Source organism: Rattus rattus, chromosome 1, assembly GCF_011064425.1.
Source record: "Rattus rattus isolate New Zealand chromosome 1, Rrattus_CSIRO_v1, whole genome shotgun sequence".
Taxonomy (NCBI): domain Eukaryota; kingdom Metazoa; phylum Chordata; class Mammalia; order Rodentia; family Muridae; genus Rattus; species Rattus rattus.
In genome coordinates this window covers 204,424,224-204,450,324 of record NC_046154.1, presented here as the reverse complement: position 1 = coordinate 204,450,324, position 26,101 = coordinate 204,424,224, and positions in this window count along the sequence as shown.

Below are 26,101 nucleotides of genomic sequence, written 5' to 3'. Positions count from 1 at the left end.
CTTGCTATCTCCTTCTGTGAAGGGAGCCGGCTCTGCCCAATGAATGAAATCCAGTTTCTGTTTGCCTCCATGTCATCCTCTAAATCAGCTATAATCGGTCCATTTTGTAATTATCCCCTCTGTCAAGAGAATTAGTTTGAAGGACTTCCTCAGCCTCTACATCTCATGGCCCCTCGAAAAACCCTGTCCTAACCAAGGCACAGAGCAATGAAGATATCCAACAAGCCTATGTCAGAACTGGTAGGTTATTTGTCCCAGAAGTTGGTTAGTTTTAGTTTTATACATTTAAATATAAAACATCTGAAAGCCTCTTTTGAATTTGAGCCTCTAAGCTTCCCTTAGAAGAGGAGGGTCTGCTTGTGTCAACTGAATTAAACATGACATAGGATTCCCAGGGAAGAAATTTGAGCTTTTCAGAGAGCGTTAGGTGGTTGGACAAATAAATCAGAGATTTGAAAAGCTTACAGTTCTTATCAGGCCTTATTTATACTCTTGGGGGTGGCAGCTTGTAAAGCAAATTAAGATGCCCCTGCTGCTCTCTGACTCCCATGATACCTTGCCAGCTCTTGTCTGTGGTGATAACCCTACAGGGTGAAGTCTGTGATGGTGGTGTTCTGTTTCAGAACGGGGGAGCCCTTTTCAGTGTCTCAGATCCTTTTCTTTCTCATGAGTGATTTTTGTTTTCTTTTGAATGCAAGAGTGCAACCAAACAAAACAGCCTGGACCTACTGCTGATGGTGTTAGGGTAGTGCTATACCTCCAAAGACCGGATGTAAATAAAGCGTGTCAATTAGGAATGGATTGATTGGACAAACTTATGTGGGCGGGAGCAGGCTTAAATGACAGCTTGGCAGTTTGGGGGAATCTACCTTATTCTAAGAGGCTGAAGTCACACCTTATAAGTCACATGCACGTGTTAGAAGCTTGGCCTGTGGCTGGCATGTGTCTTCATTTGCAAGGGATGACATTCTTTCGTGCAAGCTTTGGAAGTTGTTACCGTGAGACATATTTCTCGTCTTCAATGGGTATTTCTACTTTTTTCACAGAATTGAAAAGTATTGCTCGGACTTGTCCAAAATTGGTAAAAGACAGGGAAACCTAACTAGAAACCAACAGTCTCCTATTAAACCTCTCTGCACGAGACACCCTGTGAATACCTGGGACTTCTTTTCTTCTATATTTTAAAAACATCAGTACTGGAGCTGGATAAATGTATTCACAAGCACTGGCTGCTCTTTCCAAGGACTTGAGTTCGATTCCCAACACCCACATTTGCAGCTCACGATGGGAAGTGACTCCACTTCTAAGGAATCTGATGTCCTCTCCTGACCTCCAGTGGCACTAGACGCATAAGGGGTGCTCAGACGCACATACTGGCAAAACACCCACAAAGCATAAAATAATCAAAACGTGTGTTAACCAAAACAGTCGTATTTTCAGAACTGTGAGAGTAACATGAAGCAAAAACGTGGCAACACCGTAAAACAATAATGAAGCAATTATGAAGCAGCCATCACCCACCATGGACAATAGAAAAATAATGCAGTGTGCTTTATATAAACTTGCCATTTGATTTAAAAAAGAGACTGGTATGCACAGGACCATTAGTGTTCAAATGACTAAGACACACAGAGGCTCAAGAACGTGGCCAGGCATGGAGTATTTGCATGAAAAATCAAAGTATCTTCTTTTTTTTTTATTTTTAAGATTGATTGATTGATTGATTGATTTGTATGAGTGCACTGTAGCTAGTGTGTCTGACACACCAGAAGGGGGCATATTGGATCCCTTTACAGATTCTTGCGAGCTACCATGTGGTTGCTGGGAATTGAACTCAGGACCTCTGGAAGAGCAGTCAGTGCTCTTAACCACTGAGCCATCTCTCCAGCCCCCAAAGTCTCTTCTACTACCACATATTTTTAACCCATACTTTAGGAACAGTACAACTTTCTTCCCTCTCCTTCCCTGTAAGGATCTCCCCCGTTAGTACTTCTTCATAATTGAAATTCCTTATAAGCAGTTTAAAGTGACTGCCTTCTCTCTGTAGGCTTTGGCTAGAACAGTACTACGTATGGTGGCTTTAGATTTATGTAAATGTCAGTATTGCTTTCTCGGGGATGTCGTTCAAGAAATAGAGCTCCTATATTGAAGAAATAGAGAGAGAGTGGACAGCCTTGCCTTGTCTCTAATTTTAGTGGAATTGCTTTAAGTTTCTCTCCATTTAATCTGATATTGACAAATGGCTTGCTGTATATTTCCTTTATTGTGTATAGGTATGTGACTTGTGTCTTTGATCTCTCCAAGACTTTTATCATGAAGGAGTGTTGGATTTTATCAAAGGCTTTTTCAGCATCTGATGAGATGATCATGAGGTTTTTCCTTTCGGAGTGTTTATATGGTGGATTACACTGATAGACTTTCAAGTGTTGAACCATCCCTGCATTTCTGGGTGGGAGAAGGGTTAAGGAGGGGAACAGGAGGAATGGAGTGTAGGAATGACCGAGGGAAAGAGAACTGGGATCACTGGGATCTCTGGGATGAGCTATAAACCTAGGACGATGGAAATTCACAGTACTCTATGAGGGTGACCCTAGCTAAGACTCCTAGCAGTAGGGGATATGGGACCTGAAATGGCCACCTTCTGTAGCCAGGCAAGACTTTCAATGGAGGGATGGGGACACCAACCCAGCCACAAAACCTTTGACCCAAAATTTGTCCTGCCTACTAGATGTGCAGGGATAAAAATGAAGCAGAAATTGAGAAAATGGCTAGCCGATAACTGGTCCAACTTGAGACCTATGACATGAGAGCCCACCCCTGACACTATTAATGATATTTTGTAATGGTTGCAGACAGGAACCTCGTAGAATTGTCCTCTGAGAGGTTTCATCCAATATCTGGTTGAAAAAGATGCAGAAACCCACAGCCTAACATTAGGTGGAGCTCAGGGAATCCTGTTGAAGAGAAGGAAGGAAGGATTGATGGAGCCAGAGGTGTCAAGGACACAAGAAAACCTACAGAGTCAACTAAGCTGGGTGCATAGGGGCTCACAGAGGCTGAGCTGCCAACCAGAGAGCATGCATGGGACAAACTTAGACCCTCTACACATATGCTACAGCTGTGCAGCCTGGCCTTCATGTGGGACCCCTACCATTAGGAGCAGGGCTTGGCTGTCTCTGACTATTGCCTGCCTTTGGATCTCTTTCTCTTAACTTGGCCACCATGTCTGTCCCCAACAGGAAAAGATGCACCTGGTCCTACTGCAATTTGGTTTACCAAGGAGCATTGATACCCAAGGGAGACCTCCCCTTCCCTGAGAAGAGTGGAGGGAGGGGGAGGGAGGGGGAGAGGGAGTGACTGGGAAGAGTGGGGGGAGGGGAAGGTGTGATCAGGATGTGAAATGAATAAGTTAATGGGGGAAAAACGAAATGAAATTCCTATTTGCTTTGAGGTCATCTGAATGTCAAGCTTTTCTAAATTAAAATGAGTACAAGTCACTTTGGAAAAAAAAATGTGTCTATACAGAAACTGCAAGTCTTTAAAAGTCAGCTAATGGGAGTGCCTATATTCTGGAAGCCTTTATGATGTGATGAGAGGTGGCAGCAGGCTCAGCCACAGGGAAGCCATTCTCTGACTTGGCCTGACCTTTGCTCATTCCTAGGCCACTGCCTTATCTTTGTATGAAACTCCTGGAGTTAGTCCCTACGCAGAGTGCCCACTGACTGTGACCAAGCTATGCTCTCTGAGAAGCCTTTAGGGAAACACGGCAAGAAGAGAAACTGGGTCAAGGATTGCGGAGCATGTTCGAGGCTCAAGAGGCTCAGTGAGACATGTTGTCCTCAGCCATAGTTCTTACTGATGCCCTTGTGACACAATAATAAAAGAACAGAAAATAAAATGCAGCTCCAAAGGAGCAGTTACCACGTGGGGATTTCCAGGTGCATCCTGAGGTAGGGTCAAGACGGAGGCACCACAAAGGGTTTTACTCTGGAAGCAGAATCCAGTCCTGCTGATGTGACTGGACCATACTTGACATCTTGGGGCCCGGCATCTCAGATGCTGAAAATGTCTCTGTTGTTTTCACTAACTCACATGCTGTTGCTGGTGTGTGTGTGTGTGTGTGTGTGTGTGTGTGTGTGTGTGTGTGTGTGTGTGTGTGTACACGATGCACACATGTCACAGCACATTGTGTGGAGGTCAGAAGGGAACTGGAGGAGTTAGTTCTCCCCTTCCATATGGAAGTCCCAGAGATGGATTTCAGGTCACTAGGCTTAGTAGAAAATGCTTTTCCTGGCTGAGGAAAAGCTGGCTCTTCTGTCTCTCATGCAACCTCAGCAATGCCATCCCCAGTCCCCTAGTCTATGTGTTCTTGTCATGCTCTGGCAGAGTCTACAGAGTTTCCATTGTGTTCACTCTTTCCTCCTGTACTTCAGAAAGTACACACACACACACACACACACACACACACACACACACACACACACACACACACACAAAATCACACACACATATACAGACATACACACAAAATACACACAAAATCACACACACACTCACACACACATACACACAAAATCACACACACAATCACACACACACATACACACAAAATCACACACACAATCACACACACATACACACAAAATCACACACACATATACAATTACACACAAAATCACACACATACACACATACACACATAATCACACACATACACAATCACACGTATACCACACAATCATACACACATACACACAAAATCACACACACATACACACACATATACACATACACACACACACACATACATACACATACAGAGAGAAACAGAGACAGAGACAGAGAGACAGAGACACGCAAAGAGAAACAGAAACAGACACAAGCACAGAGAGACTTGATTCGCCGATAGGTCTAACCCTGAGGTGATTCTTTAAAGCACTGTCCAATGCTCCTCTGACTCCAGTCTCCTCCTAGTGTTTTCAAGGTCCCTCCTCTCTTGGCCAGGCTTTCCCACCTGGGCTAAAGTTTGCCATGGCTGTTTTCTGGGGGATGGGGTGGGGTGGGGGGGAATGACAGCTAAGCCATGGAATGAGCAAACGAGCTAAATGAAAGGGCATGTTCCTGGCTCCAGTAGACTGAAAAATGAAAGTAGGGGATTAAAGACCTGGTGGCTACAATGAGAATATATAAATATGTAATAGACCTCAGGGTTGTCTAGGAGATTAAGTTTCTGCAGCTTTACCTTTCCCTGAACAACACTCCAATGTCCCCCTTCCCAGGGCTCCCTCAGGGACGGTAAAAGCTTGTGTAATGTTACCTGTTATAAAGAATCTATTCGTCCTTTATTCAGAAGCTTAAATTCTTGACTTTCAAGGGACGTTGTGGAAAGAACTCCCCCTTGGAGAGTCTTTGAATACCAAAAACCCGTGGGGTTCCAAGTTTGGTTGCACATCTAAATCCCCTAGAGAGGTTTATAAAAATGCAACAGGGCCTGGGAATTTATGTTTCTCAAAAGCTCTCTGATCGATTTTGATCCTCAGCCAGCTTTGTGGACTGCTGTCCGGGTGGCTGCTTGGACATTAGCTAAGTTAGTTTCTGGGCCTTCCGTGGATATTCAATAGGTGGCTAACAGTTACTGTACATAGATGCTGTGCCTGTTGCCATGGTATTTCATAGCACAAGAAATTTGTCTAGGTTTCTGAATAGCAGAAGGTAAACCCAAAATAAGAGTCAGATCCTTCATTCTTATCTGGCTTCTCAACTAAATGTGGATGATCCGGCTGCTAGATAGGTGTGGAACAGACTGAACTTAAAAACTCAGCCCTGTGAACATTTTACGGTAGATCTATCAAAATGAAAACATTGGGTTTTGTCAGATTTCCCACCACGGTCTGTTCAGGCTGCTATAACAAAGTACTATTCACTAGGTAGTTTAAAAATAATGGAAATTAACTGGCCGGAGCTTGAGAGTGTCAAGGCACCTGGTGAGGGTTCTGTCCACCACAGCGTGGAAGGGGAGAGGACTCCCACAGGCCTGCTCTGTGAGGATCTGATCTCACTCTTGGCAGAGGAGTTTCAGGACATAATCACCGGCTAACACTCTACCGAATACAGTCACATCGAGTTCCATCACGGATCTGGGAAGCATCAGCTAGGCAAGTATTCCACCACTGAGTTAACATCCAGACAGACCCCGTCATATTTCCAAAGGAGTGTCTAGTGTATTGTTGTGTCTCCTCCAGTTTTTAGTTTAACTGATGTATTCTTATGATCGGAATTCATATTCATAGCTGGCATCTTCATGGCTCACTAGAACTATGAATTCTGGAGATATATTTCTTGTGGCAACACACTGCAGTCTCTGCAAGATTTTGGACAATGGAGTATCTGTATCCTCTCAGTAAGAGAAGAGCTGAGGGCTCTAAGATGTGGACAGTACTGCCCAGGACTGGATTCTCAGGACACCTTCTAACTCTGAAAGCCTCAAACTAATCATCAGATACAGAGAAGAGTGCAGAGAGATGGGACACTTTCCAAGATGAATACTGGATTTGGGGAGCTGCCCAAGTCTCATTATGTCCACTCTCCAAAGGGTACCCCCCTTTTAGAAGGATCTTTCTTGAATAGGAGCTGAATTCAGATCTGTGAAATCTCTATAGAGCTAGGGTTTTCCCCGCGTGCAGTCTTATCATAGTCTGGGAAGAGGCGTCTATAAGGAAATGTTTGTTGTGGGTAATTGAAGCAGGGAGGCTGCCATTGTGGTTTTTCTGTTGTTTCTAAAAATTAAATTGATACCTAGTTAAGTGGAAAGCAATCTAGTTCGAAAGAAAGTAGCAATCTGACTCTAGCCAGTTATATGAAGTAACTTAATTTCCTTAAGCCCAGAAAAGCTAATTCTGGATGTTAACATATGAGTTTTATAGACTATGTTGTTATGAAACTGTAAACAATGGTTATTGTGAAGAAACTCGTTGGTCTGTAATGTGTTCCGGTTCCTGGGGAGAAGGGGAGGGGCAGAGGCACAAACCTGACTCTGCAGGTTCTACATTGAAACGCTAAGTGTGTCTTTTTGAAAGACTGGTGGAACAGAAAACACTCGCTGGGTTAAACGTCAATGCCTTACTATATGTATGATCGAAATTATCTTTATTATTCTTAATTATTTTGCTGATTTTTGTTTTGTTTTGTTGAGACAGGGTTTCATGTACCCCATACTGGCCTGGCATTCAGTGCCATAACACAGGCTGGCTTTAATCTTCTGACCCTTCTACTTAAACCTCCCTACCCCCAACACACACACACACACACACACACACACACACACACACACACACACACACACACACACACACACACACACACACACACACACACACACACACACACACACACACACACACACACACACACACACACACACACACACACACACACACACACACACACACACACACACACACATACACACACACACACACACACACACACACACACACACACACACACACACACACACACACACACACACACACACATGTACACACACACACACACACACACACACACACACACACACACACACACACACACACACACACACACACACACTCACACACTCACACACACACACACACACACACACACACACACACACACACATACACACACACACACACACACACACACACACACACAAGGATTACATGAGTAAATGCCTGCTTTACTTGCTCCTTTACAGGGTCAGACATCCTTTCTGATCCTGTCTTACAGTCTTTAATTTCTTTTAGAAAGTTCATTCTTTCCATCCACAAAACTGTGAAGTATTGCTAAAATACAGTTCAAACTATATTCTGATAATTTTGCTAACAATTCAGGGAATGCTTGTCTATCTTTCTTGCAGTTTGTGTAAGTACCTTGTAAAAAAAATCTCAGAAAGTTTAATAACTGTTTGGAATCATGCTTTTTTTTTTTTTGATGCTGTTGAGTTTTTTATTTACGAGGGAGGAAAGTAGGGAGGGGTGATGCACACACAGAGAGAATGGTTTCAATTAGGAGTTGATAATATTCGTATTAGAAAATAAACTTATAGGTGAATATGTATGTAAATATATGACTAAACTCGCTCCTTGCCCAAGATGCTCTCCGTTGTTTTGCTGGCACTTAAGTTACAATATGTTGAAAGGCAGTTACACTGTGATAAGTGTAATCAACACATTTCCTGCTGTTGAAGACCCGTTCATAACCAGCATTGAAAGAGAAACCCAGTGATGTAATGTCTGGGACGCATTTCTTAATAGAAGCTCAAGTCTACGACTTGTGGTTTTCCAAGCCTTTGGCTTCTTCGGGGAGGCTCGCTGACAGCTTTGCTTTATAGTTAAAGAGGACTCTATCACCAAGGTCTGAGTGGATGGTACCTGTTCCGTGGGATTGGGGCTTTTCTGTTACCCCTTCTGACCGGAGGAGGAGGAGGGGAGGAGGAAGAGGAGGAGGAAGAAGAGGAGGAGGAGGAGGAGGAGGAGGAGGAGGAGGAGGAGGAGGAGGAGGAGGAGCCTGTCACTCTGATTCTAAGCATCTTTCTCCAGCTGCTTCTCATGACTTCCGTTGGCTTTCCCCATGCCCGGAAAGCACAAGATGAGACAGATGCCCTTTCAAGGTCATTCATGACATAGCCATCAAGTCTTCTATTCTGCTGAGAGCTGAGAGTGAAATGGAGCTTTGCCCTGGGCTACTCGTGTCCTGAATAAACACACCGGTTTAGTCTGGGATCAATCCCATTTAAAAGTTAATTGTAGTTTAAGAAACAATGGAGCTTACAAAGCTGGGCAGTGGTGGCAGAGTCTTTAATTGCAGCACTCAGGAGGCAGAGGTAGAGTGAACTCTAAGTTCTAGGCTAGCCTGGTCTACAGAGTGAGTTCCAGGACATGCAGAGCTACACAGGCAGACCCTGTCTTAAAATCAAAACAAAACAAAACAAAGGAAAAACAAAACAAAACAACAAATAAATAGACCAAAGAGATTTTTTTTTCTCAAAAGGGGAGGTGGGGAAGAAAGGAGATTATAGCTTTTCATTTAAAAAAACCTCCTAAATGATGTCAATAGTTCTGATGGCTGGTAATCATCTGTTCAAACAAGGACGTGGATCTTGTGTGTGTGTGTGTGTGTGTGTGTGTGTGTGTGTGTGTATGTGTGTGTGTTTGTGTGATTACTTTCCAAGTCACCAAGTCAGAGTGGTGCTAATCAACATAGAAATAGTGAAAGATCTGGTTTTGAAAATGCTTCTTAACCATCATATGGTGAATGCCTATGTAAGCTCTATCTAGTCATATGGTAAATAAGTATTTAGTCGCTGTCTACCTGGAGAGGGGAGCACTGGCATCTTCCATGTCTGCCCATGCCCGTAATGTAAATATTCTCACCGTGTCTAATTTCAACCTAATCTTTATATCTAGGATCAGGACAAAATATGCACCAGCAGCCCATAGGAGCCGGTTCCAGTCAGCTTAATATGCCAAGAAACAAATTAAAAAGCACAGGGTCATAAACAGGAAAATGTCTGTTGCCCAGGTGTGGCCAGGTATAACCAGAGATTTCAGACATCCCTCTTTTTCACTGAAGTTGTGACAAAACTTCCATAGGATATAGTGTGCTAAGGTCAACTTGCAGCTCCTTGTTGATAAGCCTTTGTCATTGCTGAAGAAGACGCATCCTTTAGAGCTGTGTCATTTTTCGTCCAAAGTGACATATGTAAGAGACTCTTCTTTACAGAGTTAGGAGGCTACTCACACACTGCTCGGGGACAGGAAGCATAAGAAACCACACATGCACAGCGAATGTGCTGCCACTCCCTCCTGAAGGAAGACAGCTCGGAGGGCCTTGTCCAACCAGTTTCTTAGAACTGAGGAGAAGAAATGTGTTATGGTTTGTATATGTTCAACAAGGGAGTGGCACTATTAGAAGCTGTTGCCCTGTTGGAGTAGGAATGGCCTTATCGGAGTGGGTGTGCCCCTGTTGGAGTAGGTGTGTCACTGTGGGTATTGCCTGCACTGTGCCTGCTTGGATGCTGCCATGTTTCTGCCTTGATGATAATGGACTGAACCTCTGAAACTGTAAGCCAGCCCCAATTAAAGTTGTCCTTATACGAGTTGCATTGGTCGTGGTGTCTGTTCACAGCAATAAAACCATAAATAAGACAAAATGTGAGTTAGAACTCAACTCCTATAGACTGTGTGTAGTGTGACCCAGGACATTTCTTCTTTCCCTCTCCGTCTCCCTTACTTCTTTTTAAAAATTCTTTTGTTACTTTGAGCCTATGGATTTTTTTCCCCTCTACATGTATGTCTGTGCACCGCACATGTGTGTGTGCAGTGCCCTTGGAGATCAGAAGAGAGGATCCGATCCTCTGAGACTGGACTGACAAGGGATTGTGATTCACCAAGTGGATAGAGGATCAAGCTTAGTTCCTTAGGAAGAGAAGCCTCTGTGCGTGTGTGTGTGTGCGTGTGTGTGTGTGTGCGCGCATTGCATGTGAATGAGCATGGGTGTCTTCCAAAGATGCCCAAGAGCTGGAGTAACTGGTGGTTGTGAGCCGTGTGGTACTGGGACAGTAGGAAATGTCCTTGACTGCCTCTCCACCCTCTCTCCAGCAGGCCCTGATAGAGCTGTTTCTGCACTGGAACAAGGGGCCCTACCCATGGCCTACCCCGTCCCTGCCTATGGCAAGAGCTGACATGGTTCCTTCCTTTTCACTTCTGAGTACTTCGTTTCTCTGCTTTCCTTTATAGCCTTTTCCCCTTTATCCCTCTCCAGTCCCTCAGCGCCACCTCCCCCCAACTTCAGCTCTCTTTTCATGAAGAATTTTAAAGAAATTGAGAAAGAAAAATGAATTCTAATTGAAATAGAACTACAGGAAATTCCAAAGTTAAGCTTCAGCTGCCAGAGCTGACTTGGTCTGCAGTACACTGTGCTTTGGGCTTCTCTGATGTGCTGTTAGAAGGGGCCAGATGCCCTGTGTTAGGCAAACCAATGTCTTAGGTTTCAGCTGGGTTCGTTGGGTTGGTTGGTTGTTCTGCTGCTCTCGATAATAGTTCTCTTCAAAAGTTCCCACTAGAGACATCCTGCCAGTGGTCTTGGCTGACCCTAAACTGGTTAAACTCTTCTCTGACCACAACTGTCATCTAGGGGCATTGGAAAGCTTGTGATCTGAGGTGTGTTACAGCATACCAAGACAGCAGAAGCAGCAAGTGCGTCTCCCCGAGAAATATTTCATATTCTGTCTTCCAGCAGAGGCCAGTCTGTGTCCATAGAGATGGGTGCTTGTATTAAGGGTGCAACAAGCACTGTTTGCTTGACTTAAGGTTTTTTTTCAAGGCTCAAATGTACACACCTTGTAAAATCCACCTTTACCAAGCATCTTGTTGTGTTGTATTAGCCAGGGTAGCCCCTTCTCTATATCTTATCACCCTTAGTACAAAATTAGCCTCCTGTTTCTCCACCATCCCCTGGTCTGTCTTCGGTCTTCAGTAAGGATTCTCTTAGCACACATATGAAATCCCAGCATGTGGAAGAAGAGGCAGGCTGGTGATTTCAAGGCTAGGGCAGGCTACAGTGTTAAAACCTGTCAAGTGAGATAGATAGATAGATAGATAGATAGATAGATAGATAGATAGATAGATAGATAATAGATGGATGGGTGGATAGATAGTTGGATAATAAATGATTGACAGATAGATGATAGATACATAGATACATATATAGATACATACATAATATATAGAAGGAAGAATGGATGGGTAAATGGATAGATAAATAGATAATAGATGGATGGATAACAGACACATAGATGATAGACAGATAGATGGATGGATAGAAGAATAGATAGAGATAGATAGATAAATAGGTAGATAGATAGATAGATAGATAGATAGATAGATAGATAGATAGATAGATACCATGTTGGGTTGGATTTACAAGAGAAATGGACATAAACGCCTACCTCTTTCTGCTGCATTGGGAACTGAAGTAGGATATTCCTGGATTCTGTCTCTCATTGTGATGGGAGTTCATCCTTACTAACATTTGTTCCTGGCACTGCAGCACTGCTGTTCAGTTCTGGTTCCTCAGCTCAAGCCACGTCGGCAGCAGAAGAGGCTGTCAAGATAAAGAGAAACAATAGTCTTAAATTTCCAGATAGGTAAACCGAAAAGGACTGATCTTTATTTGAAGTACTTGATACTGGCTGCTAGTCCCTGACACATCCATGGTTCTCCTTTTACTTGGCCTTACCACTCGAAAAATAACTTGCATTTGCTGCTTAGAATAGGATTTATTGTGAGCATGAGCATTTAGTTTTCTCCAGTTAAAAGAAAAGCATCTGAATGTAACTAAGTTCACTGTTAATCCCACATGGCTCCTGTCCCACTCCACCCATCCCACCTATGCTGTCCTTCTTAACCCATAGCAGTGCCAATCTTTCAGTGAATGTCCAGGCTATATCTATGCTATGAGTTTCCATGTCTGAAATCACATCTGCAACATATAGTGACTTTATGATAATGATGAAATTCTAGATTTAACTCTGCACCACCATGTGGTTAACAAAATACAGTATGGTCAGGCCCTGTCTTTATGAGCTGACCTGATCTTTCATCTCTAGTCTGACCACCTGGCTTTCATTATCTGCCACTTCAAACCTGGGCTCCAGAATATGCATGGGCCCCAAACATGCTGTGTAGGATTCTCTTCCTGATTTCTGCTCAGTCTTCCTTTGGCTGTAACATTCTCTCCTCTTTACATAGAGCTCTCCCTAAAGCTCTGTCAAAATGCTTTTTATCATATGCTTATGTTAGTGTTTTATTACTGTGAACAGACACCATGACTAAGGCAATTCTTACAAAGGACAACATTTCATTGGGGCTGGCTTACTGGTTCAGAGGTTTAATCCATTATCATCATGGTGAGAAGTATGGCAACGTTCAGGCAGACAGGGTGCTGGAGGAGCCAGGAGTTCTACATCTGGATCTAAAAGTAGCCAGAAGGAAACATTATTCCATCCTGGATGGAGCTTGAGCATATATAAGACCTCAAAGCACACCTACACAGTGATATACTTCTTTCAACAAAGCCACACCTACTCCAATAAGGCCATACCTCCTAATAGTGCCACTCCCTCTGGGACAAGCATTCAAACACATGAATCTGTGTGGGCCAAACCTATTCAAACCACCACATTCTACCCTCTGGTCCCCATGGGCCTATAGCCGTAATATAATGAAAAATATGTTTAGTCCAACTTCATAGTTTATCCCAGTCTTTTTTCTGAAAGATTTATTTTATGTATATAAGTATACTATAGCTGTCTTCAGACACACCAGAAGAGGGCATGAGATCTCATTGCAGATGGTTGTGAGCCACCATGTGGTTGCTGGGATTTGAACTCAGGACCTCTGAAAGAGCAGTCAGTGCTCTTAACCCTGAGCCATCTCTCCAGCCCAATCCCAGTCTTAACTCCTCCTAATATTTCCATTCCCTATGGCCAAGCATTCAAACTCATGAATCTATGGGGGGCTATGTGTATTCAAACAACCACAGTGTTCATTTATTTTGAGAGTATGGAGGTTTAACTCAAGGACTTGAGCATGCAAAGCATGTGTTCTATGGTGTTTATTTATTTTAGGGCTACACAAAATTGTACTAAGTAGCATTTATTGGACAGTCAGTCTAGAGGAGTTTGAAAAGTAGTGACATAAGTAGCAAAAGATAGTTTAGTGGGTTTTAATAGTATTATTATATTCACGTAGAAAATAAGTGAATATCAATTAAAAGTAAGCTTTATTCAAGCTTAGAAACGTCTGTTGAAATAAATAGAGACAAATATGTCTGTGAAGACTCAGTCATGAAAACATTCTGATTTCTACCATAATGATTCCTTAAATTCATTCCCCATATTATAGTTTCAAAATTGCCTTTCAGACAAACTGGTAAATGGAACCTATTATTCAAGGGAAATATCTGAGAAATGGACAGTCTTTAGGAGAGGTAGAAAAGGAGATGTAAGTCTTAACTGGACATCAAGATATATGACAAACTATAATGGGAAATGACCACTTGCAGGCCAAATATCCAGTAAATGTAGCATTTCAAATTATTTGAAAAGTCATGGTACAGCTTAATTTAAAAAAATTCTGGCTTCTCTTTGCACTTTCCACCATTATTTTTAAAAAGGTTTGAAAAACTTGCAATAAGGTTACAGGGTAATATCATTAATACATCGTTGTAAGATAATATCAATAAAAATGTACTCAAATAAACCATAAACAAAGCAAGAAGAAAGAGCAGAAGGAAGAAGACAGAAAGGAAAAGCACATCTGCACATATATAAGTCTTATGTGCCTCATGGACAGATGTGAACTTTGGGAGCATCCGGTGTGGTTCCCAGAGTCCTGGACCAATGAAGGATACATATATTTGCGTACATACCTATGATTTTAGATGGACAACGTCTCTGGGGAGATCAATAGTCAAATTTTATAGCTTTAAGTAGTTCAAACAATGATCTCAGGTCTTAGACAATAATTTTCAGACTTCTTGAATGTCCTAGCATTTATTCTGGTATTGAACTAATTAGGTGGTTGGGATTACTGTAAAGAATCTGTTTAGAACTAATTATTCAGTTAGAATAATGTGGGCGACTAGGCAAGCAGCCACAATATGACTCCTCCACTGAAGGAACATGAAGGCCTGAACGGCTGAGCCGTGTACATCATCCTTGAGTGTGTTTGAACTCACTGTCTGTACTGAACTCTGACAGGCTCTGCGTCATCATAGCGGACTGTCCTGGATTTTCCAGAATTGCTCCACTCCTAACTTTTCTGTTAGTCTGTAGTTGAGTTTGCTGTAGAAAATGTTAGAGCACCTCCTGTTCATTTGTGGGCCTGCCTGAAAGCATGGGAAAGGATTCTATTCAATGTCTGGAGCTGTCAGTGCACCTGAGAGTGATGGGTATCATATTATTCATGGTAGGACTTAGGATCTTATACATACAATGGTGTCACAAATATCCATTAGCAGTTCAGTCAGACATTCTTAATTATGGTAAAATTTGAATCATTTAAACTATTGAGAGGGGCCAGTGAGTGCCTACACAATTTGGAGGGCTGTCTTCTCTTGAGTGTTAGATGAGAAGAGTCCCAGATCTTCAGTCTGCAATCAGTAGACGTTACAATGCGGCAACATGTGTCTTGGAATATATCAGCAAGTTCCCATTTTCAAAAGTAGCCGGTGGCTTCTTTCTCTTTTGCTTTCTGTTCTCATCTCTAGAGACGTTTCTCTTGCCTTGGACTTTAGATTATCTTGCCAGTGACAGGAGGATTCCGGGAAAGAGCAGCGACTTGGACACTGAGTCAAAACTTCAAAGCCGCAACCTTCCACCTCGCAGTGTACTTGTTTGGTGGCTGGTCTTAGCCTCCGTTATTGATAATGCATACTGCAAGGCCTGTATGATAATCACAGGCAATGGATACAGGAGCCAACATTCCCCGTGTATGCTCCTGCGCTTTTGTGTGCTTCCACTGATAAAGCAGCGTTGCCCTGTGAAAGGCGAGTGTCTTCAGTGGAGTTCATGATACACTAGTGAGTTCACTTGTTCTCGTGCTTGGACTCCATCTTTAAAAAGCATCAAACAAGCTTTACCTGTTTCACATTCTCTCCATGAAACTCAGTGGAATGATTTGCACACATTAGGCTTCCTTGACAAGTTGTTTACCTAAAATCTTGAGGGATTGAAGATTCAAACTGTCATATGTATTTATGTATACAAGTGTATGTGAACTTATTTTCAGAATAAAATGCAATGCAGTACTGTGTTTCCTTCACAAAAAATATAAAATAATCAGTATTTAGCCCTGAGGTTCCCAACTGCCTCATGTCTGTCCGGCCATAGGGAAGGGAGACTAGTTGTCAAATGACAAAGAAATCGCACATACAGAGCTGCTCCGGGGAGAGCCTTGGTTGTCTGAGGTCCCACTGCTCACAACGTTTGGCCTTGTTTCCTCTGCAATCATCCCATTCAGAATCAGGAAGATGTGAAAGGTTGGGGAGCAACGTTCACTGCAGCTGTTTGTACCAATCAGGAGAGAGCAGCATTGAGGCCAAATCAAGCTCTTTTATGCTGGCCTCATGCAATATGTAGAAGCAGATATGTCCTGTAAAAGAGAAGGGTTGGCGTGGGCGTGCAGGGCAGAACATAAAGAAAATAATTCAGTGTGAAGTGCAATAAGGAAGAGGAAAGCTGAGCTTTAAGGCTAACCAAAGCCAAGCGGAATTTGCTGTTCGCCTCCGTTTAGTGTCTGGAGCCTTTCGCCTTTTCACAGGCTCTAAGCAAGGATGCTTGAGCTGCAGATGCTCTTAACATAGTATAAGAACCTCAAGGTCTTGAACTCCTGCCACCATGGAAGTTCCCCTGCCGGCGGGAGGGCCAGTGACTTCAATTGCCTAAGTCATAGCTCATCAAGGGTGTTCCTGTGCCACATTCTGGTGGCTGCAAATGGGGTTGGGAGGAGCCCTGTTGTCCTGTGTGTGGACCAACAGTAATGGGTGTAGCAGTCTCAAATCTTCTTAATAATGATGTATGTACATGCTTTTGTATGACAAAATATGTTCCTTATGTCAACTATACATGTGGAAAGACACTCATTCAACTCCTCGCCTGCCTTTAACTTTCCAGGGCCATTATTAATCTTCAAACACTACTTCTACATGGCAGCAATGCATAGTAGCAGTCTAGAATAATAGGCCATCCTCTCGTTCAACAGCTATTTTTTAAAGACATTCTTCCTTGCCCCTTTTTTTTTTTTTTATTTTAAATTTAATTTGATCTCTCTCTCTCTCTCTCTCTCTCTCTCTCTCTCTTTCTCTCTGTATCTCTCTCCCTCCCTCCTCTCTTTCTCTCCTCTGTGTGTGTGTGTGTGTGTGTGTGTGTGTGTGTGTGTGTGTGTGTGTGCGCGCGAGCATGCAGGTGCATTCACACATTTGTTGCGGTAATTATTTAAAAATGAATCTAACATCTCACACTAATGCCAGCGCCAGAGGGCCATTCATCTTAGCGGTGGTTGATAAAGGGCACCATGCCATGCTACCCCCAGCTACTCTCTGGCCTAGGCAGTCTCTCCACCCCATTGCTAGCCGCCCTCTCCCAGCTGTCTCTCTGCCAGCCAGGAACTCTCTGGTCCCAGCAACCCAGTAAAATCAGGACTCTAGAGATTATAGCAGTGGCTACACTCTTACAGCTCTGCTGCTGTTTACATTCCCAGCATCTGCCCCCTAATAGTTCTAGTATAAAACTCCCAGCAACCCATTAAAATCAAGACTCATAAAGCTTATAATTTAACAATCAGATTTATATGTTAAATTCTCAATCTACAATACGTCCACCCAATAAACTCACAACCAATTGATAATGATATAAACCGCCCACCTAGATAAGATGAATTGAACTATAAAAATCCATCCCTTAAGAAATATCCATAGCTATCTGTGGCCATTTAAGGCCACACGAACCTGGGCCGTCCTTCTCTGCCTCCATCTTGGTCCCCCCATACCTCCACTTACAAAAACTTTGTCCCCACTTTACTTTTTACTGTCCAATTATAGGCCTTGCCTTGACTTGTGCCAGCCCTCACCTGCGTATAGACATCAACCTACACATGAGGGTGGTTTTTTGTGCATATCCTGGTTAGTTTTGTTGTCAATTTGATATGCATAGGAAAATTGAACTTCAACTGAATTGCTTGGATTACTCTGATCACTGAGCTTGCCCATGAAGCAATCTCTTAGTTGTTAATTGAAGCAGGAGGGCCCAGTCCACTGTGGGAAATGCTATTTCTACAAACTTGGGCTTGAGCAGCATAGGAAACATAACTGAGCAAACCGGGGGCAGGGTAGGCAATCCAATAAATAGCTCTTATATGTGGTTTCTACTGCAAGTTCCTGTCTTAAGTTCCTGCCCAGACTTCCCTTGATGATGTCCTATAACTCGTGAGATGAAATAAACCCTTTCCTCCTCAATTTGATATTTGAGAAATATTCTATCCCAGCAACTAAAAGCAAACATTGTACACGCATGTGCCTATCTGTACCCATGCATATGAAGGCTGAAAGGCAGCCTGAGGAACTTTAGGAACAAAACAGCTTAGTTTTTCAGACAGGGTTTCTCATTGGACCTGAAGTTCACCTATATCAAGTTAGGTTGGTTGACCAGTTAGCCCTGGAGATTCCCATCTCCACCCTACAACCCCATCACATTCAGAGCTTTATGTAGGCATTGGGGAGCTAATACAGACTCTCCTGCTTGCACAACAGAAGCTTTTTCAACCCAGCCACCCCCAACAGGACCCTCAACAACTGTCTTTGCTTTCTTCCTATCCTCCACAAATGATATTCCAGCAGTGAGTTAGCAAGCCGTCACTGATGGTTTAGCAGAAGAGGATGGGAATTAATAACCATAATAATGATAATGATGGTGTGAATAGTCAGTTGGCAACATCGATAAAAAATCATAATCAATATGATAAGGAAGCATTGGTTATTTGCAGAACACCTAAACCAATCTACCAGGGCAAAGACATTTTGGTTAGATGAATAAGTGACCTCCCCTCTCTGTACAGGAATTAGAAGCTTTTAGGGCATAAAGGAATGACTACCTATGACTGCTCCTGCTATCAGGGAGGGACCCTTGGGGGCTTATGTTCATTAAACAGGTTGAGAACATACCCAGGTGCTCTGGAAATTCATTTTGGACCTGAACATGTATTTATAAGCAGATGGCTGTCAGGTCTTTGAGAACCATAGATCCTTGGAGGTCCTTGGTTCATTCTTGGGCAGGTAGTATGGAACTGACTGACCTCATTGGGCTCAAAGTAGTCAGGTGTTCAGAGTTCCTGAACATTCTCTCTGATGGCATCGTGCCTCTGCCACACTTGTCCATGCTTGGGCTCATAATCCCGGGAGACTTTGACTCAGCACACACTGCTCTGCTTTCCCACAGGAGGATTTTCTCCTGTCTGTTGTTACATTTGTCTGTGATCCATAGTCTGAGTTTAGAATCCATTTGACACTCACAGAAAAAAGTTTTTTTCCCTAAATTTAGTAACTGAAAATGAAGCTTTGGGCTTATTGAGATAATTGAAAATTACAACATAGAGAGTTGTGGGTTTTGTTTTGGTTTGGTTATGTGAGAGAAAGTCTCTCTGTTGCCCAGCTAGAATGGAACTTGCGTTGTACAGTCTGTCCTGCCAGTCACCTACAAACTGTGATATTTGGATCAGTCTCACCATGCTAGCTAAAAATTAATTTTTGTTTGTTTGTTTGCATGGGGAATTGTACAGGGCCTTACAGGTCTGAGGCTGTGTTCTACCACTAAGTTATAGTCTTAGCCTAATGACTGAAACATATTTAAAATATGTACCAGAAAAACAACAGCAGAAGCAGCAGAAGCAGCAGTAACAACAACAACAACAGCAACTTGTTAATATTGAATTAAGGCATGAATAATATCAGTAAGGTATTCTGACAAGTGACTCTCACTCCTACACCATTTCCCAGTTTTAATATTCCTTGTAAGTCATCAGGTCGTCATGGAAGATAGTTAGATACTATCTGTCAATGGCCATGTCTTAGTTAGGGTTTCCATTGCAGTGGAGAGACACCATGACCAGGGCAACTCTTATAAAGGACAACAGTTAATTGGGACAGGCTTACAGGTTCAGAGATTCAGTCCATTATCATCTTGGCAGGAAGCATGGCACCATGCAGGCAGATATGGTGCTAGAGAAGGAGTTGAGAGTCCTACATCTTGATTTGAAGGCAACCAGGAGAAGACTGGCATCCTCAGGCAGCTAGAAGGAAGCTCACTTTTGCAATGGGTAGACCCTGAGAATAGGAGAAAATCTGCAATGCCCACCATGACAGTAAGACACTTCCTTCTCAAGTATTACTCCCTATGGGCCAAGTACAGGTCAATCCACCCCTGCATTGCAGGTAGGCAGTGTATTTCCTGAAGACCACAGCATGTGCATGATGAAGAGCTTCCTACATAGTTCTGTATATAAGCATAGAGTCAAAAATAAAGATATGACCAGAAGCCATTGCATTACAGAAATGTCCTAGTCCTTCAAGGTGAACATGCTTATCAAGTAGACTTTTAATGTGACAGAATTTCGGTGTCCTGAAATTCTACTCCAAACGTTAAGGCAGATTTAGGTCTTGCCTTGGTTAGAGTTACTATTGCTGTGATGAAACACTAAAACCAAAATCCAATTTGGGAAGGAAATGGCTTATTTGCCTTATACTTTCGTAAGTCCTTTACTGAAGGACATCAGTACGGGTAACCTGGAGACAACAATGATGCAGAGGCCATGGGGGTGGGGTGCTGCTTGCTCTACATGGCTTGCTTAGCTTGCATTCTAAAAATGTATTTATTTATTTTATGTACATGAATATTCTATCTGCATGTACACCTTCATGTAAAAAGAGGAATCAGATCATACTATAGATGGTTAAGAGCCACCATGTGGTTGCTGGGACTTGAACCCAGGAAGAGCAGCCAGTGCCCTTAACCACTGAGCCATCTCTCTAGCCCCTCAGCCAGCATTTTCATAGAACCCAGGACCACTATCCTAGGGTTGCCTCTACCCACAATATGCTGATCCCTTCTCTATCAATCACTAATTAAGAAGATTCTCTACACTCTGATCTTATGAAGTCATTTTCTTAATTGAGGCTCCTCCTCTCAGATAACAATAGCTTGTACCAAGTTGACATAAAGCTATCCAGCATAAATGACCCCTTGTCAACTTGACACATAAGCACATAGCCACTGTTAAGACACAGTTATTCACTTTTTGGTCATCTCCAAGATCTCACATTGAAACACACTTTAAAAGGCCCACAGTCTTTACAGATTAAAACACATTCAAAATTCAGTCTCTTTAAAATATTCATTTTTTTCCAAAAAATCCAAAATCCTTTAAAAAGCCCAAAACCTCCCAGCCTAGTGCCACTGTAAAAGCAAAATTAATTTAAATACCTTCTTCAAGAGAGAAGAATTGAGGCATGGTCACAATCTAAGCAAAGCAAAACCAGATTCCAATGGTGTAAATACCTTGGTGTCCAGTGTCTGGAATGCACTCACAATCTTCTGGCTCCTCCAAAGGACTTGAAGGGCCACTTCTCTGGCTGCCCTTCTGCAACACACACACTTTGTCTTCTCAGCTCAGACAGCCTCCCCTCTGCGGTTGTTCTTGGTGGTTATTCCATTATACTGGCATCTCCAAAATATTAGGGTTTCTGCTGCAACTGGGCTTCACCATCACTAACAACTTCTCATAGGCTTCAACCTCTCTCCATACCTCTTTAGTTTCAACTTCTTTTGAGAGTGTACTCTCTCTAGTGGCCTGTCCTAGCATTTCATAGTGCCAAGCCTCAGCTATTTTTCATGAACCCTTCACATCTTCAAAACTAGTACTTCCTAGGTGACTCTTAAACTACCAAGTTCAGATGCCACCTTGGCTGACTCTGTAATATAGTGCTAACTCTGATGAAACGCTTCCTGGAAGATGTCACCTCAATGATACTGGTCTTTTCTTAATCACCACTAATTTCTTAGCTTTAGCAACCAACATAAATTGTCTGAGCAAACTATGGTTTTTACTTCAGTGGGTCTGGTCTTCTGTTAATCACATCTGATTCTTCAGCCCCAACTGACCAGAACCACAGACTAATGACACAAAAGTCCTGGCAGTGCCTTTCCTCCGAAACATCACAAGCCAGGCCTGAATCCTCTACACTGCTCTCAACATTCTTATTCTCCAATCTCCTACAGAACATCCCACTGAGCTCTCAACACTCAATGGCTTTTCTAACCCAAATTTCTTTCATAACCCTCCCCAAAACAACATGGTTGGGTCTGTAGCAATGTACTAAGGTCGGTTTCGAAAGTCTACCATGGACTATCAGTCTCAACACTGTCTAAAAGTCCTGAGTCTTTTATGAGACTCTGCCATAAAATCAAAGTGAAAAGGCAGATCACGTACCTCCAACATACAATGGCACAGAATATTCATGACCATTGCAAAAGGGAGGAAAGAGAACATAAGTGAGAAATACCGAACCAAAGCAAGACTGAACACCAGCTGGGCAAACTCCAAACTCTGTGTCTCCATGTCTGACGTCAAAGTGCTCCTCAGATCTCCAACTTCTTTCATCTTTGTTGACTGCCGCACACTTCTCTCTCTCGGGCTGGTTCCACTCCCTGCTAGCAGCTTTCCTTGACAGGTATGTGGATGGCATCCGCAGATGGCAGCCTTGGGTCCTTTCAACGACAGATGAACTTTTGCTAGGCCCAGTGACTGCTAAACATGGGGGGACTTGTATAGTATTGATGTTTATACCCTCAAAACACTCTGTAAGACTTGCTCTCGAGAATTTAATCCACTGAGCAATTAAATTGGCTCAATAATCCTTTGTCTTCCTGGCCCCCACCCCTCACTACCCCTCTGGCTTATGTCGTGTTTTCTTTTGATGCCTACACTCTAACCTATCCAAACGTTTAACTATAGATAAGATGGGGAACAGTTGCTCCAATGACATCTCTGCTTTGTAAAAACAAAAAGGAGGAGTTGGGGGCAACTGGACTGTGCCACCAGACAGAACTGGTAAGGTTGAGTGAGCTTAAACTCTGTGATACTCAGAATTGAGTACAGTAGGTGTGGGGCCAGGTCCCTGCCAAATTCTACCTGCTCTGGAACATGTAACCATGGCAATCCACTGAGAGGACCATGGCAATCAGTCATGTAGCATAAAAACCCAGAGTTCTCCATGCTAAGGAGGTGTCTAGCCTTGGAGTTCCCCATGATAATCTATCTAGATAGGCCCCGAGTGTTCAGCCAACGAGCTTCCCTTCCTGGGCATCCGTTCTCACAAAAAGTATTTATTCTTTGGTTCATTCTGAGTAAGGAGTATGCATTCACAACTGTCATATAAATAAAACATCCTGGAAAAGCAAGGGGTATCTCTTCATCAAAGATTGCTGTGGGGGGAGGCCTTGGTCAAAAGGAGCCACACCTGAATCTCTTGGAGAAGGTCTTCTCTCTCCTAGCCCCTCTATATTCTCAGCACTCACTTGGAACCAAACCAGGTTCTTTCCTCTCCCCCAGCCTTCCCCACCCCCCCCCCTCCTCACCCTCTTTACCCCCTACCCCTCCCCATCCTCCAACCCAGGCTCCACCTTTCCCTTCCTGCTTGACATGTGGGTCCCCATGAGAAGCATGGACCAGGGACCTGTTCCCAACTCCAAGTGGTATGACAGCGTGCCTGGGTACGCAGGGGACCGGGAAACATAACAATCATCTCAGACTCCAGTTCTCCCCCTGGGAAAACACATACCGAGGAACCCCATTATGGATTGTGTTCTTCCTCCCCTGAACCATGTGCAGGACTCCATTACTCCTGTCTTGTATCCTTGACAAAGCCAGGAGCATTTGGCCAAAGCTGCCAAGGTCTTCTGCTCACTGGGGTGGATCACAGTCCCCTCTTCCAAGTACATTTTAATAGCTGTCTGTTGGTGATGATTTCCTTCACTGACTTGGCTGTCCTGGAACTTGCTGTGTAAACCAGGCTGACCTTGAACTTAGAGAGCCACCTGCCTCTGCCTTCTGAGTGCTGGGAATTAAAGGTATGCACCATCGTACATGGCCCTAAATTTTCTTTAATTCATTTGCCTAAATTGGAAGCTTAGATGGGTAGGGTCTTGCTCTGCGGTCATCACTTGCTGTATTATATTTAGCATCGGTTTTCACCACTCAAGTTTTACCTCCCAGAGCACTACCCTTGGCTCCATCATACTTCCTGGAGTTCATTTTTTTCTCTAACTATATATTTTATATTTTTCCTTGCTTGGCATGTTTTCCTTCTTGGTTTGAAACAATATAGATCTGCATGTGAATAACCACCGGACACAGTCAATACTAGACTGTTTTGAAATCTTCTCTGCCAACAACATTAATCTAAAGTGCTTCAATCTAGCCTCAGGCAGACTTCTCAGACAAAAGAAAAGAAAAGAAAAGAAAACAAAACAAAACAAAAACAAAACAACAACAACAACAACAACAACAACAAAAACCCCAGCTACATTCTTTACCAAAATAATGTAAGAATGATCTCTGTGCCACACGCACAGGTCTTCTTCCCTGGAACCTCTACACTGCTCTCAGTACCCCTGTCTTCCCTGCTCCTGCTGGAATGGCCAAGTAAATCCCACTTAAAGCATCCAACTGCTTTCCTAATCCAAAAATCCCCAAATCCACATAGTACAAAACAAAACAAAACAAAACAAAAACAAAATAAACAAAACAAAACTCAACCCAGTGGAAACCAAACCAAACCAAACCAATCCGAACCAAAAAACCATGGTTAGGCCTGTCAGTGAAATATCTCACTCCTGGTACCAACTTCTGTCTTATTTGGTGTTGTATTGCTGTGAAGAGACATTATGACCACAGCAACTCTTGCAAACAAAACAGAACAAAACAAAGCAACCATTTAATGTGTGCTGGCTTACAGTTTCAGAAGTTCAGTCCATTATTGTCATGGCATGCAGACAGTAGGAAGAGAGAGGCAATGGGCCTGCCTCCAGTTTTTGAAACCCAAAAAGCCCACTCCTAGTGACAGTTTCTCTAACAAGCTGATACCTATGCCAACAAGACCCAAATCTCCCCCAAGTATGCCCAGAAGCATTTAAATAAATGAACCTGCAGGAGCCATTCTTTAAACTACCACTGGTCTCGTCATTGAGACTAAACCCAACATATAAATTCTCTTGCTTTTCTGTACAGCTTTTCTTTGATGCCTAGGATCTCAAAGAATTACTCTGATCAGGCAAGTCCGACCTTTTGACAATGCGATGCACGGTTGTCTGCTACTAAGTTCACACTTGAGAAATGAGCAGTGGAGTTAGAAAAGAAGTCTTACCTGCCCCCTAGAGTATCAGTCAGTGATTTCTCACTGGGCCATATTTTTAAGTCTCCTGGAGTACATGCGGCAGCAACATCTAAGCAATCATGGCAATACTGCAGGAGAATGAATTCTCATATATACTAATCCCTTCAACCTGGTTTTATTTTTTTCTCTTTTGTACAATATCTATTATAATAATGCAATTAAATTCTACACTCTGCATTTTTGGGCCCTGTTTCTATATTTATCTTATCGATGATTGATGTATAATTTCCAAGCACGTACTTTTCTCTACTCATATTAACTGTTCAGTTTTTTTCCTATGTGTGGTTTCCCTTTAAAAGTAGCACTTATATTTTAAACTAAATTATGTTTTATGTATTCAGGGCAAAGATGATCTCCTTTGATAGTCACTTACAGTTAATGATCTATGTTCTAAAGTTCTTAATGGATTAACATTTGTAATTAGCCAAGCTTTGAAAACTGTTTATAAAGTATCTTGGTGAGAGATTTTTTAATAAGATGGAGGCTGCACTTTTTAATTAAAAGCAAACTCTAAATTTGTAAACTTGTTTTATTATTTTTTTCATATATTCCATTTTCTTATTATTTTGTGGAAAGCTGCCAAGCTCTCTGGAAAGCTTATTGAAATTATTAGTTTTCAGTAGATAAGGTTTTTATGATAAAGATGTGGGGTTTTGACCTAACCCCCGTTTGGTGTCTCTGAACTGCACAATGGGTGACAGGAATCATAAGAGCAGATAACATAGATATTTGCGTAGCTTGTTTGCTTTTGAGTTCTGCTTTTTGGTTTTTTGAGACAGGGTCTCTCTGTGTAACCCTGGTTGTCCTAGAACTAACTGTGTAGACCAGGCTGACCTTGAACTCAGAGATCTACGTGCCTCTGCCTCCCAAGGGCTGGGATTAAAGGCATGTGTCACTACCACGCTGGCAAACTATTTGTAAATATGTCACAAACACATTAAAAGCAATACTGCCTCAGTGTCTTTTTCAAGGTCTTACAGATTTGTGCCATAAATCCTAGCCGTACATAGTAACTTCAGCATTTTAAGGTAGAGATATTTTCCTCTGATCA